At 35.7% G+C, this 13,507-nt stretch overlaps 1 long non-coding RNA gene across 2 annotated transcripts; it reads left to right on the top strand.

The window, feature by feature from the left end:
- The first annotated feature begins 10,387 nt into the window (after window positions 1–10,387).
- On the top strand, window positions 10,388–12,468 carry LOC134793570 (uncharacterized). 2 transcript variants are annotated; one of them, XR_010144561.1, is made up of 3 exons: window positions 10,388–10,469; window positions 10,762–10,995; window positions 11,285–12,468. It is a non-coding gene; the product is annotated as an uncharacterized LOC134793570 (long non-coding RNA). The 2 variants fall into 2 exon arrangements; XR_010144560.1 differs by having other exon boundaries at window positions 10,762–12,468.
- Window positions 12,469–13,507: the final 1,039 nt, after the last annotated feature.

Here is a 13,507-nt window from a genome sequence, read left to right as displayed (position 1 = left end):
GTACCCAAATCTGAATGAACAGTCTAGATTCTACTCCTCTAGATGTAAGTCTAGTATTTTCTTACCCTTCAATGTATTTTCAGGTAAATAGAGAAGTTAAACCATTTAGGGCCACTAGATCCATTCACTGACCCGGGGTTAACCGGTTAAACCTGGAGTTACTATGGTTACCAGTACAATTTGACACTGGGTTAACGGTTTAACCGCTTAACCCCGGGTTAGTGGGATGGTGCAAGTGGCACCGTAAAACCGAGCATAAATAGGCATGCATTATAGATACAGAAGGCAACTTCAAAGTGCTTACTCAGCTTACTGTTTTATACATAACAAAAAGGCATTTATAGGTAGGTATTATTATTTTATTACGATTTGACTATTTTGGAGATTAAAAGTTGATCGTGTAAGTACAGTCACCATATTAAACAACTGACTTCACTAGGTATTTATTTGAATATGTATACAGGTACCAGATGCTCTACGTAAACTAACACCATTTTTAAAGAGCTAGCTTTCGCTAAATCCAGACATTCATTGGAGAAGGTGGGGTTGGTAGAATGAAATCAACTGAAGGCATGCATAAATTAGGTAGACAAGCACAAGTAATAAATATAGTTCGGCAAAGTTTCTATAGTGTTTAGATGCTCAATCAATTTTCTAGGGATTGTCCCATCATCAGAATTTAAGAGCTATGCTCTTGTCGGTGGAGTAATCGCCACTCTTTTTTTTTTCTGGGCCAGCCTTTTAAGGATTGTTTTAGGGATTGTCTACTACTTCAATTTATAGATACCGCATTAAGTATAATTTTTTGGGAGAAAGTGGTTACGTTTCTCTAACACATGTTTGATACCGTAGTTTTAAAAATTACCTGAATACAGCTACAGTGCTGCCATCCCACTGTAATATACCACATTATTTATCTCGTCACATGCTCGCAACGCCCTCGCATCCGGCTTGCCCTTTAAATTTGTACTGGTTACAGTGGATATCATATAGCTTGAGAAATAATGTAGATCTTTCATAGCGACAACCTCTAAATAATTCAGAATGGCGAAATGATAGCTAATGAAAATAGAGTACCTAGACAAAATATGCAAATTCATATGAATCTGTATTTGCAGAGAGCTAAGGAATGCTATTTGCATAAAAATGCATATAGTCCAAACGAAGAACAGTTCGCATTCACATTTCAAATAACAGCAAATCCTCCGAAATGCTGGCGTTATTAACCGGCAAGCCTGAGCACCGGGTAAGTCCAAATATTAAACTCGCCCAAAGAAATATATTGCGCGATAACCGGGGATTAAGTCAATGTCAACACAGCCGGGCTTATACTACTGTGTACAGTGACGTGCATGACGAACGGTAAACCTGCAAAAAATCTGAAAAATGTCTTCTCTTTACATCGTTGTATAGACATCTCTACTTTAATAATTTATACATACCTATTTGAAAGTATACGAGTAATACCTATGAGACATTCCAGTGACATAGTTTCTTTGACATCAGAAGATCGGCTACTCTTTATAAAAATGTATAATTATCAGACATAGGAATCCGCGGGGCAAATTGTGAATTAAGACTTTATGTTTGTGCACTTATGATACTATTACAACAAAATAGTTAAAAATTAGTTTTTAATTGCCTAATCGTTTTAAAACAGCCTAAATTTTGTTGTAATTAGTACCATAAGTGCACAAACATAAAGTCTTAATTCACAATTTGCCCCGCGGATTCTTATGTCTGATACATAATTATGTAATATAAAAAATGTTGATAGTAGGTATAGTCTCGTGTAAATTTGTATGTATGGAATATGCTATCTTTTCATAGATATCTTTAATAAGTTTTTATAATAATTATGTTACGCGGAGTTTTTAAAGCCAACCAAGCAACGCGTCAAATCTAGAAACCCTTCGTGTAGCATCGCCAAAAACCTGGTCGATACCAATTTCAATATAAAACACGAGTGGACGAAATCTTGGGGCTTGTTAATGGCAGGGAAACTAGGATATGGAATTACGCCTGGCTCCAGAATAATGGGTTCAGACCTCCCTAGACGAGACTGGTGCAAACTGAACAGACTCCGTACTGGCCACGGTCGATGCGCCTATTACAAACACCGCTGTGGGTGGGTGGACTCTCCGGCCTGCGACTGCGGTGCGGAAGCCCAAACCATCCAGCATATAATCCAAGACTGCCCTATAACGCGCTATGTCGCCGGTCCTCCCGAAGACCTGATCACCCTGAGCGACGAAGCCATAAAGTGGCTGAATGGTCTTAGTGTAGACATCTGATTGTACATATTTGTTTCTATTTTTGAAATATGTTTGCCATACGATTAAATAAATAAATAATAATTATAATACCTAATTATCTAGTGGCCTATTTATTTTGCACTGCACTGTAACGGGCTTATAGCAGGACTTAGTTGGCGGCGAGTTGGTTTGATTTGTTAGTCTTTTGCAGAAATTTATTGAAACTGATGTAAGCGATTGATAACAAATTTTGGAGATAATTACTGGTTTTAGTCCTTCGCGGTATTTGGCAGTATTTTTTTTTGTCATTTTGGTTGAACCTGTTTCCATACATAAAAGATGCAAGACTGTAAATTCACATACATAGTTAGTACATAACCATTTTAATGATGGAGTAGTACATCACATACCACATTTTTAAATTTTTTATTGTTTCTTTATTTTATAATTTCGTAAAGATAAATTTGTATTTTGTTTTTATCATTCCCATAAATAAAGATTTTCCTTAAAAATAAAACAATCGAAGCGTTTCAGTGACGCAGCACGATGCGTTGCGTGTGACAGGCGTCCCTCGCAGAAGTAGCTTTGTAACCCCCGTTGAGATTTTTATACTGACTTTGCCATTTTTATCCGCTCTGTTTAAGATGTGGCCGTGTTTTACTGATAAATTTGAACAATAAAGCATAAAAAATGCTATACAACATAATTATAATAATACATGTACTAATATAAGTCAAAAACGTCTCTTTAATGTATTTCATGAAAAGTCTGTAAAATGACTAAGCGGTGGGTAACATTACGATCAATGTAGCCGGGTGTTTCAATATTTCTACATCAAGGATCTTAACGTAGAAAGTCGTCTTTGCTAAGAACTAAATTAATAGGAACATATTGCAATCGCAATCCAGCGCGGGAACGCTGTCTGCGTGTTGGGCACCCTCCCGAGGGCACCAAATTTTGATAGGTATTTTTAGTTTTATATTCCTGTTCATGTCCTTTAAGTAAGTAAGTAAGTAAATATGTATTCTTTATTGCACCAATAATTATACATTTTACTTCTTCTTCTTCTTCCTCGCATTATCCCGGCATTTTGCCACGGCTCATGGGAGCCTGGGGTCCGCTTGACAACTAATCCCAAGAATTGACGTAGGCACTAGTTTTTACGAAAGCGACTGCCATCTGATCTTCCAACCTAGAGGGGAAACTAGGCCTTATTGGGATTAGTCCGGTTTCCTCACGATGTTGTCGAAAAGCGACTGGTAAATATCAAATGATATTTCGCACATAAGTTCCGAAAAACTCATTGGTACGAGCCGGGGTTTGAACCCGCGACCTCCGGATTGCAAGTCGCACGCTCTTACCGCTAGGCCACCAACGCTTTATACATTTTATATACATGTAAAACTACAAAGAAACTTTAATAATTTATATTAATATATATTCTTAATGATAAGAAGAAAAAAAGGGAACATATTGTTAAACTATTAAGCGAAAAAAATTTCATCTATTTTCCATGCAAGTATTGACAATTTATTGGAACTGCTTTTTAGTCTTTTTTTTTTTTCATATAGCTGGTAACTTTTTTGTACCGTCACACGGCACGTGGCGTCATTACGCGCAGATGCCGCTAGGGGGCGCTCGGTTCCGACCCCGTGTTTTAATAACGATCGCTCCGTAATTGACGGGTGACAGATTTGACAGTTCCGGGTGGTTACATTTTTATCTTGCGTGTGCTCTGTCATTATCACTTTAATGTTAAAAAATAAAATAGATTCTAAAACATTTTTTTTCATGTGCAAAATACAGAATACTTTATCCAATTTGGTCATAGAGAAAAATTCAGAAACAACTCAGATACAGTTAATTTAGTCTTAAGAAATAAGAAGGAAATCTGCATTTAATTATTATCCAGTCGGGTATCCAACCCGGCAAAATCTATAAAAAAATACTACAAGCCATTAGAGAGAGAGCCACCAGAGAGCTGGCTTTGTAACTGGTCCGTAATGATTAATTATTTTATATTTGAAGACAAAACCATTTTACTTAGGTACATTTTCTGAATTAGATAGTCTAATAATCATGTAGGTACGAACGTCACTGGAATCAATACGTATTTCCTACCAACTTTCTATCCTCCCAGCCTGTCATATGCCTGGTTAGCTTTCCTTGTTTTGCTTCTCCGTTTTCGTTCTGTCCTCAATATCTTTGCTACCAGATACCTTGCATTCAGCAGTGTCCTTTAGCACTACGAATCTGTAATTAGCATTTTCCCTCGTCCTGTGTCTGCCTTTTCACGGGCCGACGGCACAGTACAAAATCAAAACCACCAAGCCACTAATCAATCAACTCGGCCGTGCAGGTCAGCCACAATCATTAAACACTGCAACTGCCAGGAGCAGTTGCCACCCTTCGGTACATTATGCATGTACCGGAAAGTTTTGGCCAATTAAGACGGGCGTTGCCATCGATTGGATGCCATTATTGCGTTTTAAGTTATAAGCGGAAAGACGCTGATAAAAAAATAGGATCTGAATCATATTTGGTTTACAGATCGATTCATAATACCTATATGTAGTGTAAATGAAATTGACTGAACGAATCATTGGTAGGTACACTGTTGTTTTTTTTTTTTACTTTTTCCTTTTAGATTGAAACTTTGAGATAGATAGAGAGCAATGTGTATTTTTTTTTTCAAAAAAGTATTTTATTTATTTCAAACTTTATTCCACGTCAAAAAAGGCACAAATGGCGGACTTAATGCCTCATGGCATTCTCCACCAGTCAAAGAGAATACTGAATCGTAGAGAGAAATTTCTCTTGCATAGGGTTGAGATACTACAATTAGTAGAGTTTTTAAATAATTACTCCCCAAGGGATTGCAGCCGTTCCGTAACTGTATAATTTTACTAGTTGGTGCTATCACTAATGCTACATTACTGTCGTTTATCTCTCGTGCTTTACGTCAGGATTTCACGGTCAAAGCGAAGGGTCTGAATTTAACGAGCTACACGTGTCCTAGGTGCCGTAATTAACTACTACGTCACTTGCACGGCGGCCGCCGCGTATGGAAATTTGCTACTGTGGTTGTCATATACACGCCGGAAACGAATGTAGATTGCTTACCGATTTAGCTTGTGAGTAAGCATATTATTTTATTACAGTGTAAGTTATTGCAGCTAGCGTAATTGGGATCCATTTAATTCATTAAATCATCACTCATCTTCATCTCAGTTTTCATATCGTGTTACACACATTCACCTTTTCTTAGGAGGACCTGATTTTTTACTTAGCAGTAAACTTATTCAAATGTCTTGCTAACTTTCCACGAAAATTATTTTGAACAGGACCGGTTGGACTCTTAATATTTTTTCCTAAAAACCCCTCTTCTTATTAAAAATACGTAAGTGCCGGGAGTATACGCCCCTTTACTGTTTTTTTTATATCACGTGGCCCGACATACACTTGCTCATTTTAATTTACATGTTACGTAAAGGGGCCCACTGATTAACAGTCCGCCGGACGGTATCGGCCTGTCAGTTAGAACAAAATTTTGACAGTTCCGAACAACTGACAGGCCGATACCGTCCGGCGGACTGTTAATCAGTGGGCCCCTTTATTCTACTCGGTTTACGGTATCGGCCATAATTGCTGTCTTTCTATAAAGAATTATAGATATTCTGAATAAGACAACACTGTTTTTTTCAAGCCAGGCAATGTTAGATATTATTGTGACGGTACAATGAAACACTGTCACAACGAAGAATAAAACATTCCTGTATATTTGCTACAAGTTAAGTAATCTCCAAAAACAAATCTACATTTTTCAATCAAACCGAAACCCAAGACTCGTTCATATTGTTTCTGTTTCTCTCGCGCAGGCCTTACACAATTCTTCAAAAGGATCATAGCGTTTCCATTTGCATGATATTGTGTCGTCAGGCGCAATATGGGAATATTATTCCTTTGTGTGATTCCATGCAATCTCGGAACAAGTAAGCTTGTATCGTAAAGTTCCGTACTGACAACTGTTCCATTGGTAAAGGGTTATTTAAGTCTGCTAGTCTCATATTATTGTTATTCTACCAGTTTTCATTATATGAAATGAATGGTTATACTTATTGTCTTAGCTACGTACCTATTCGTAAATTATTTGTAAACTCTTCCACATTTTGTACATTGTTCACAACCGTATTCTACGGCTTCGTTATCTTTAATTTTCAAAACCCCCTTTTTTAGTATGAGAAATGTTATATTTTAACCTATTTTATTATGCTTTTCAAACAATTAGAATAGCACTGCAACACTAGATTCTGAGAACCGGCAAATCACTGCGCCACTAATTTACTGCATGTCAATACATCACGCCACACATCCATCAAGTGTTTATGTCCATGTCATGGCATATCTGTAATATTGTGAAACATAGCATGGCACTAACATCAACATACGTAATTAAAGAAAACACCCCTAACAAAATATTTGCAATCAATTGGGGTTAAAAACGCAATAAACTATTGATACTTTCCGTTTCTTTGGCAGGTTTTTTTATGTATACCTACCTAATAGGCAATAGTTTATCGTTCGCGCTTCGGGTTCATTGACTGTATAAACATAACATTTTTTCTAAATTTTATAAGTTTGAACATAATAAACTCACTTCCTTAATAATTGTACCTACTCCACGCCTCTTTTACTTGACTACAAATATGAGGTGGCTGAACACGCACTCTAACTTGAAAATAGAGGTATGTTCAGATATTTGTGAGCACCTTGGCCGCTCCGATATATCTGATGGCGACTGTACATCTGTGTTTTAATACTTTTCCGACCGTTGCAACTGCTTGCCATACTTACCAATATTCAATTTTTTGAAATTACACTCAAGAAATATTTACATAACTTAACAATTCTTTTTTGTTTTGTTAGTGCATTATATCATGTAGTTGTAGGTACAATTTCCGATAAAAATGGCCTCGTGTTTGCCATTTTTTGTTTTATTTAAACTTTAACATAAAGTGCTTCGAAGGAAAATCTTACCGTCAATTTATTTTCAATGCAACATCCTTCCAAGACGCAATAGTTCTGAGGAAACAATACGTTCCCTCTTTGAATAAGAGAAGTATTGTATTACTAAATAAGCAGGGGAGGAAAACTGTTTATACGAGCATACGTTTAGTCTCAAAATGCATACTTAAACTTATTCAGTCCGTCTAGACAAAAATGGAACCTATTACAAAAGAAGTAAGGATTGAAATGGTTGCAAAGTTACATTTGGTTTCATAGTTATTTTATTAGATTTTCCATAGTGGTGTAGGTCGGGGGATGCGATAACCATGGTAACGGCACGGAGGCTTCTGATGTAGGATGACAGTAGAATACTCTGTTTTATGCTAACTGCTAATGTAAGGAAATTTCTAGGGATTTTCTTCACAGCTTTGCGCTGAAGATTTAATGTGGAACAGGATACATTTACGATCTTGTGGAGAAGTGTTATAAAATGTCGGAAAAACCTTATGGTCATTTAAATTTTAAATAATAGGGAATATTAGGCAAAGCTCTGCGTAGGTGGCACCTTTGTGGCACATATAGTAAACAAACCACATTGACACATCACACGTCACGTCAATCACATGGCCTACCGCGAAACAAGAAAATCGAAATTTCGTTATCTAATCTCTCTATCACTCTTGCATATCCGAGCGATAAAGAGGCAGATAACTAAATTTCGATTTTCGCGTTTACCGGTAGGCCCTTGTTAACAAACCGCCTTGATGCATCATTGTCATATTTTATTGTCTGTGAAAACTTGTCAAAAAACAGTTTAAGGCACAGTATGTATAAGTTAGTCTATGAATTTACTGAGTCGGTAGTGCTGCACTCTGGCGGCAGAACATTGCAGTAATATCCCCTATTAATTGTCTACGAGCGTCATGTGACATTCACTTACTTCTAAGCTGGGCACCGGTAATCCGTTAACATGTAACTAAAATTACATTTTTTTGTATTGTTACGATACTTGCGATCTACTTACTTAAAAGAATTAGATACAAAAAACCGTCAAAGAGCGCGTCAGGCCACGCTCAGTGTATTAGGGTTCCGTATTTGCCCGTACTTACTGTTTTCTTTTTGCACTTGATGCTAAATGAAATTAACACAGAAATTACAAGTACATATTTTTATAACCAGATGCCCGCGCGCATCCCTCTCGAGTATTTTAAGCATTTGATTAAGCGTATTTGGTATTTGATTAGGCTGCTTTGAAGTATTTGATTAGGCGTTGAAGACCTTTGCAGGACATACTTAATAGGCGTGTAGTATGAATTTAAGGCGCTTAGCACACTGCGTCGCTCCGATGTGCGAGTGGGATGTCGCTATAATACGCGTATAGCGTTGTCTCGCTCTAACGTCGGAGTGACGTGCGAATTGGAGCCAGGCGGCCAGTTTATTCGATTTTTGACAAAGTTGCGTTCGGCGCTCGAGGTCACAAACTTGGATTATTAATTGGGCCAACATCATAAACAAGTCTGCAAAAAATCAGAACTACCGGATTTGACGCAAAAGCAAAATGTATAATTTTACTGTATTACAGGGGCAGTTGCGTTTCGTTCGCTATACGTAGCGTTAACGATGGGCATAAAGTCTACGGGGCCAGTGTGCTAAGCGCCTAACCTGCCGGCCTAGCCAAGGTGACAATCGCTTGCGATTTGCCATCGAATCGCCTTGTGTCTCTCTATCACTCTTTCATATTAGTGTGACAGTGACAGTTGCGTTTCGTTCGCTACGGAGCGTTAGCGATTGGCATGTTGGCTACGGAGCCTGCGCGCGAACATCTCGCAAGCGGCGTGTGTGCAATGCCCTTTCTAGCAATGTGAACGCACATATTTTCGATTAGAATTTACTGTTGAAGTACTAAATTAATTACCTAGATTTTCAAAAATTTTTATTTTTGAAAATCTAGGTAATCGAAAATATTTTACGAGTATTATATTCTTTGATTTTACGTTGTTCATAAACTTACCCCCTTATTCATAAACGCGCTACAAACCTCAATTAGCTAATAATATTTTGTCTTTATCTGTCATTTTGACTTATGTATTTGTAAGGAAGAGATAAAACATAATTTAACTAAATCAAACCCGTAAAGTTTTATAAGGGGGTTACAGTTATGATGCGAATTCGCACTTCGCTCCAGTGTATATGAGCGTGACAGCGCTATGTAGGTTAATAGCGATATCCCGCTCGCACGCCAGGCGGCGTGCGCATTTGAATCCAATGTGAATACTGCCTTTAGGCACATATTTTTATAGGGAGATAAGGAATAAATAAAGGGTCCATATTGGGTTGCATACAAGTTTAGGTCATATCTTTGATGCGCATAACAACTTATTGTGTCATAATCATCATTGAGCATACAAATGAAAAGTCATATTATATTGTGTCATACATTTTTAGCCATAATATTTGATGACATACTCAGCAGTTATCATAATTTTTTTGTGCATATAGGTTTTGATTATAATGGATCAAATGTTATACCAGCTAAAAGCATATTTATCGATATTTATAAGGTTTTTACGTATAACGTTTTGTAGCATAATAATTTTCAACCATAATGGTTTACATAAGTAAATAATTCAAGAAACTAATTTTAGCCTCTGAACAACTCCTCGAAAAAAACCTTTTCCCTAATCTCCGCCCAAACACTTAATTCGACGGAGCCCCGCTCACGCGGGGCTCCTATTTCTGCGTAGTTTGCCCTTCGGGCATCTAAAGCAACCTAACGAACCTAACCTACCTATTATGATTAGTTTCTTTTATGACCACTAAATATATGACTTAATTTTTTATGTCTATATTAATACTATGCACTGCAATAGTTCGAACGAAAAACAATTATGGATATCAAGCAGATGACTTAAAATTTTATGCGAATTAAATTAATGACTACAAAAATTATGACATAACTAATTTATGACAAAAACCCAGTTATGCTCAGGAATAATTCTGACTAAAGATTTTTATGACTTACAATTTTATACATAAAGTGTTATGACAATTAAAAATATGACAAAAGTTGTTATGCGACGAGAGGGAGTCCCATAAATAAATATACAATTACCATATTATTGTAATTTTTTATTGGCAAAAAAATACTACCGGTTCGCAAAGTAACACCTCTGTCCTGAGAAGAACCGGCGTAAGAAACTCAGCGAGGTATTATTTTTTCAAAACAGTTACAATATTCAGATGTATTACAGTGTTTTTTTTTTCTAAGCACAATTATACAATCGTATTTATATATAAAAAAAATATTAAACCTTATTTAAAACAAACAGCTACTTATTCATTACTAATTAATATTTTTTTTAGGAACGGCCCGCCCCCTTTCCCGCCAATAACAAATGGCTCCACATAAATGCAACTAAGCAGTGAAGCTTAGGCAGTCCCTTTTATATATTTTGTTTTTTTTTGTAAATTGGTCAATTCCATTGAAAAACTCGGCGAGGTATTATTTATTCTAAAAAATTAAATTATTCAGACGTATTACAAACAGTGTGTTCTTTTCTGAATACAATTATACAATCGTATTTTTATGTCAAAATCATTAGTCAAACCTTATGTAAAAACAAAGGGCTATACATATATTACTAATTTAAATATTTTTAGGAACGGCCCGCCCTCTTTCCCGCCAGTCATAAATGGCTCCACATAAATGCAACTAAGCATTGAAGCCTAGGCAGTCCCTTTTATTATATATGTTGTTTTTTTATAAATTGGTCAATTCCATTGAAAAACTCAGCAAGGTGGTTAATTTTACAAAAAAAAATTCAGATGTATTACAAACAGTGTGTTCTTTTCTAAGTACGATTATACAATGGTATATGTAAAATATTATGTAAAAATCATTAGTCAAACCGTATGTAAAAAAAAGATTACTACTTTAAATATTTATAGGAACGGCCCGCCCTCTCTCCCGCCAGTCATAAATGGCTCTACATAAATGCAACTAAGCAGTGAAGCTTAGGCAGTCCATTCTTGTATATTTTGTTTTTTATAAATTGGTCAATTCCATTAAAAAACTCGGCGAGATATTATTATAATTTAAATACAATATTCAGATGTATTACAAACAGTGTGTTTTTTTCTAAGTAAGTACAAATTATACAATCGTATTTTATGTGACAAATTAATTAGTTAAACCTTATTTAAAAACAAAAGGCTATTTGTTACCAATTTAAATATTTTTAGGAACAGCCCACCCTCTGTCCCGCCAGTAATTAAATGGCTCCACATAAATGCAACTAAGCAGTTAAGCCTAGGCATTCCCTTAATGTATTTTTTTGGATAAATTGTAAAATAGGCGACATTGATACAACTGGATTGCGAAGTGTTACATAATTAAACTTTGATGATGCAAGAATATACCTTATATGCAACTAAGCAATGAAGCTTAGGCGGTCCCTTGTTTAAATAGGGGATAAAAAATGACATCAATTTGACTATGAAGTTATACATTAATAAATAAACAAATAATACATAATTATTTTTTCACAAATTGCGCTAGTCGCTTTCTAACTGTTTAATGTAGAATTTAGTGAATATATGTAACTTGATGATAATTAAAATTGAATTTCAAAATTTGTTAACCTAACGATGTTAATGTAACTACGCTTGTAAATAAATATATAGGAAAATACAAACAGAACGGATTTTGCAAAATTCTCCATTGAATACTACTAAGCAATCGAAACAGGTGGTCCCCTATTATCAAAATAACAATAATGTTAAATGCATAAAATACAAGTTTTGTGGTAGATTATATACCTCTTTCCTAATAACAAATAGTACGCAATTTTTTTTTCATATATAATAAAAACAACAATTTCAAATTGAATGTAAATTACGAAATGCCATTACATTGGTTATTTTTAATCGTCTCTAATATCTACCTGGACCAAAAAAACTAAGTCAATCGATACGTCGCTAGGTATCCAGTGGTTATCGATCGATGTCAAATCGACTGGTCGACCATACAAAATTTATCGATCGACATTTATCGATAATCAAACGATGTTAATTGACGCTTCAACTAAAGTATTTTTTTGGTTCGGTAATTAATACACTCTGCTAGCCGTTCTTTCCAAATCGTTCTCACGTTCACTCGCAAAGTCAAGTTTAGTAACATTTTCGTATCTTTTCTTGCTATTTTAGTTATACAATTTTTTCAGGTTATTTTTTATAGTGTTACGGTATTGCTGTCGGTCATTTTTCACTTCAACTTTCACCCAGTATCCGGGATATATTTGTCTAAAGCACTGGCACACTAGTACTGTAGCACAATGCCATTATCATCAGTTTTTTTGGTTTTCTATTTCTTCTTTCATCTTGCCAAGTTGGTCTGAATTTCCTTCAGCTTGAAAGCCTATTCAGCGCTGCTGTATTTTCAGTTGTAGTCTCCCCACAAGCACCAGTTCTGTAAAATAGAAAACAAAAGTTATTGGTTTTTTTCTATTATTCGAACTTAACTGAGCGCAGTACGGCTACCACCAGTTTTGACATTGACATAACGCTCACGTTTACGTAACTTACTTTCTATGCATCTCGCTCGTACTCGCATATGCGAGCAATAGTGCAAGCGAGATGTACAGAAAGTAAATTACGTAGACGTGAGCGTTATGTCAATGTTAAAACTGATGGTAGAGGCTCTGTTCGCTTGGCTGCTAAAATCTACAGATACGCTTTTGAATTTATTAAAAAATGTTTTTGTTAGATCTTAATTTTTACTTGAGTTGGTTATGATAAATAAGCGATAAAATCTTCTTACATAAATAATTGTTAATAAAATGTAATGTTTTAAATATATTTACTCCAAACTTAAACAATAAACATCTATTTAGCAAATACATGGCAGGGACACTTTTAAATACACAGAAAGAGTATCGGTGAAAACAATTTCCTGAAGTTCTACTACACTATGATAGTGATAAAAGCGGAAGGCAGTCTTGAGATTTTCTTATCTGAAACTATTCCAATTGGCTATACATACAAAAATATTCGCATAGATATATAAATATATATAATTATATGATTTTGAGACATAAGTAATAATACAGACAATACATGAGAATTTAGAGGACTACAAATTGACTGGCGGCATATATTTTTTTTTTATCGCACTGCCCCGATTGTTATACGACCCATACTATACGATGAAGCTACGCTGAGAATTGATGTCTATGAGGAGTATTGAG

This window comes from Cydia splendana, chromosome 9 (genome assembly GCF_910591565.1).
Source record: "Cydia splendana chromosome 9, ilCydSple1.2, whole genome shotgun sequence".
Taxonomy (NCBI): Eukaryota; Metazoa; Arthropoda; class Insecta; order Lepidoptera; family Tortricidae; genus Cydia; species Cydia splendana.
This window is presented reverse-complemented; position numbering and strand designations above follow the sequence as displayed.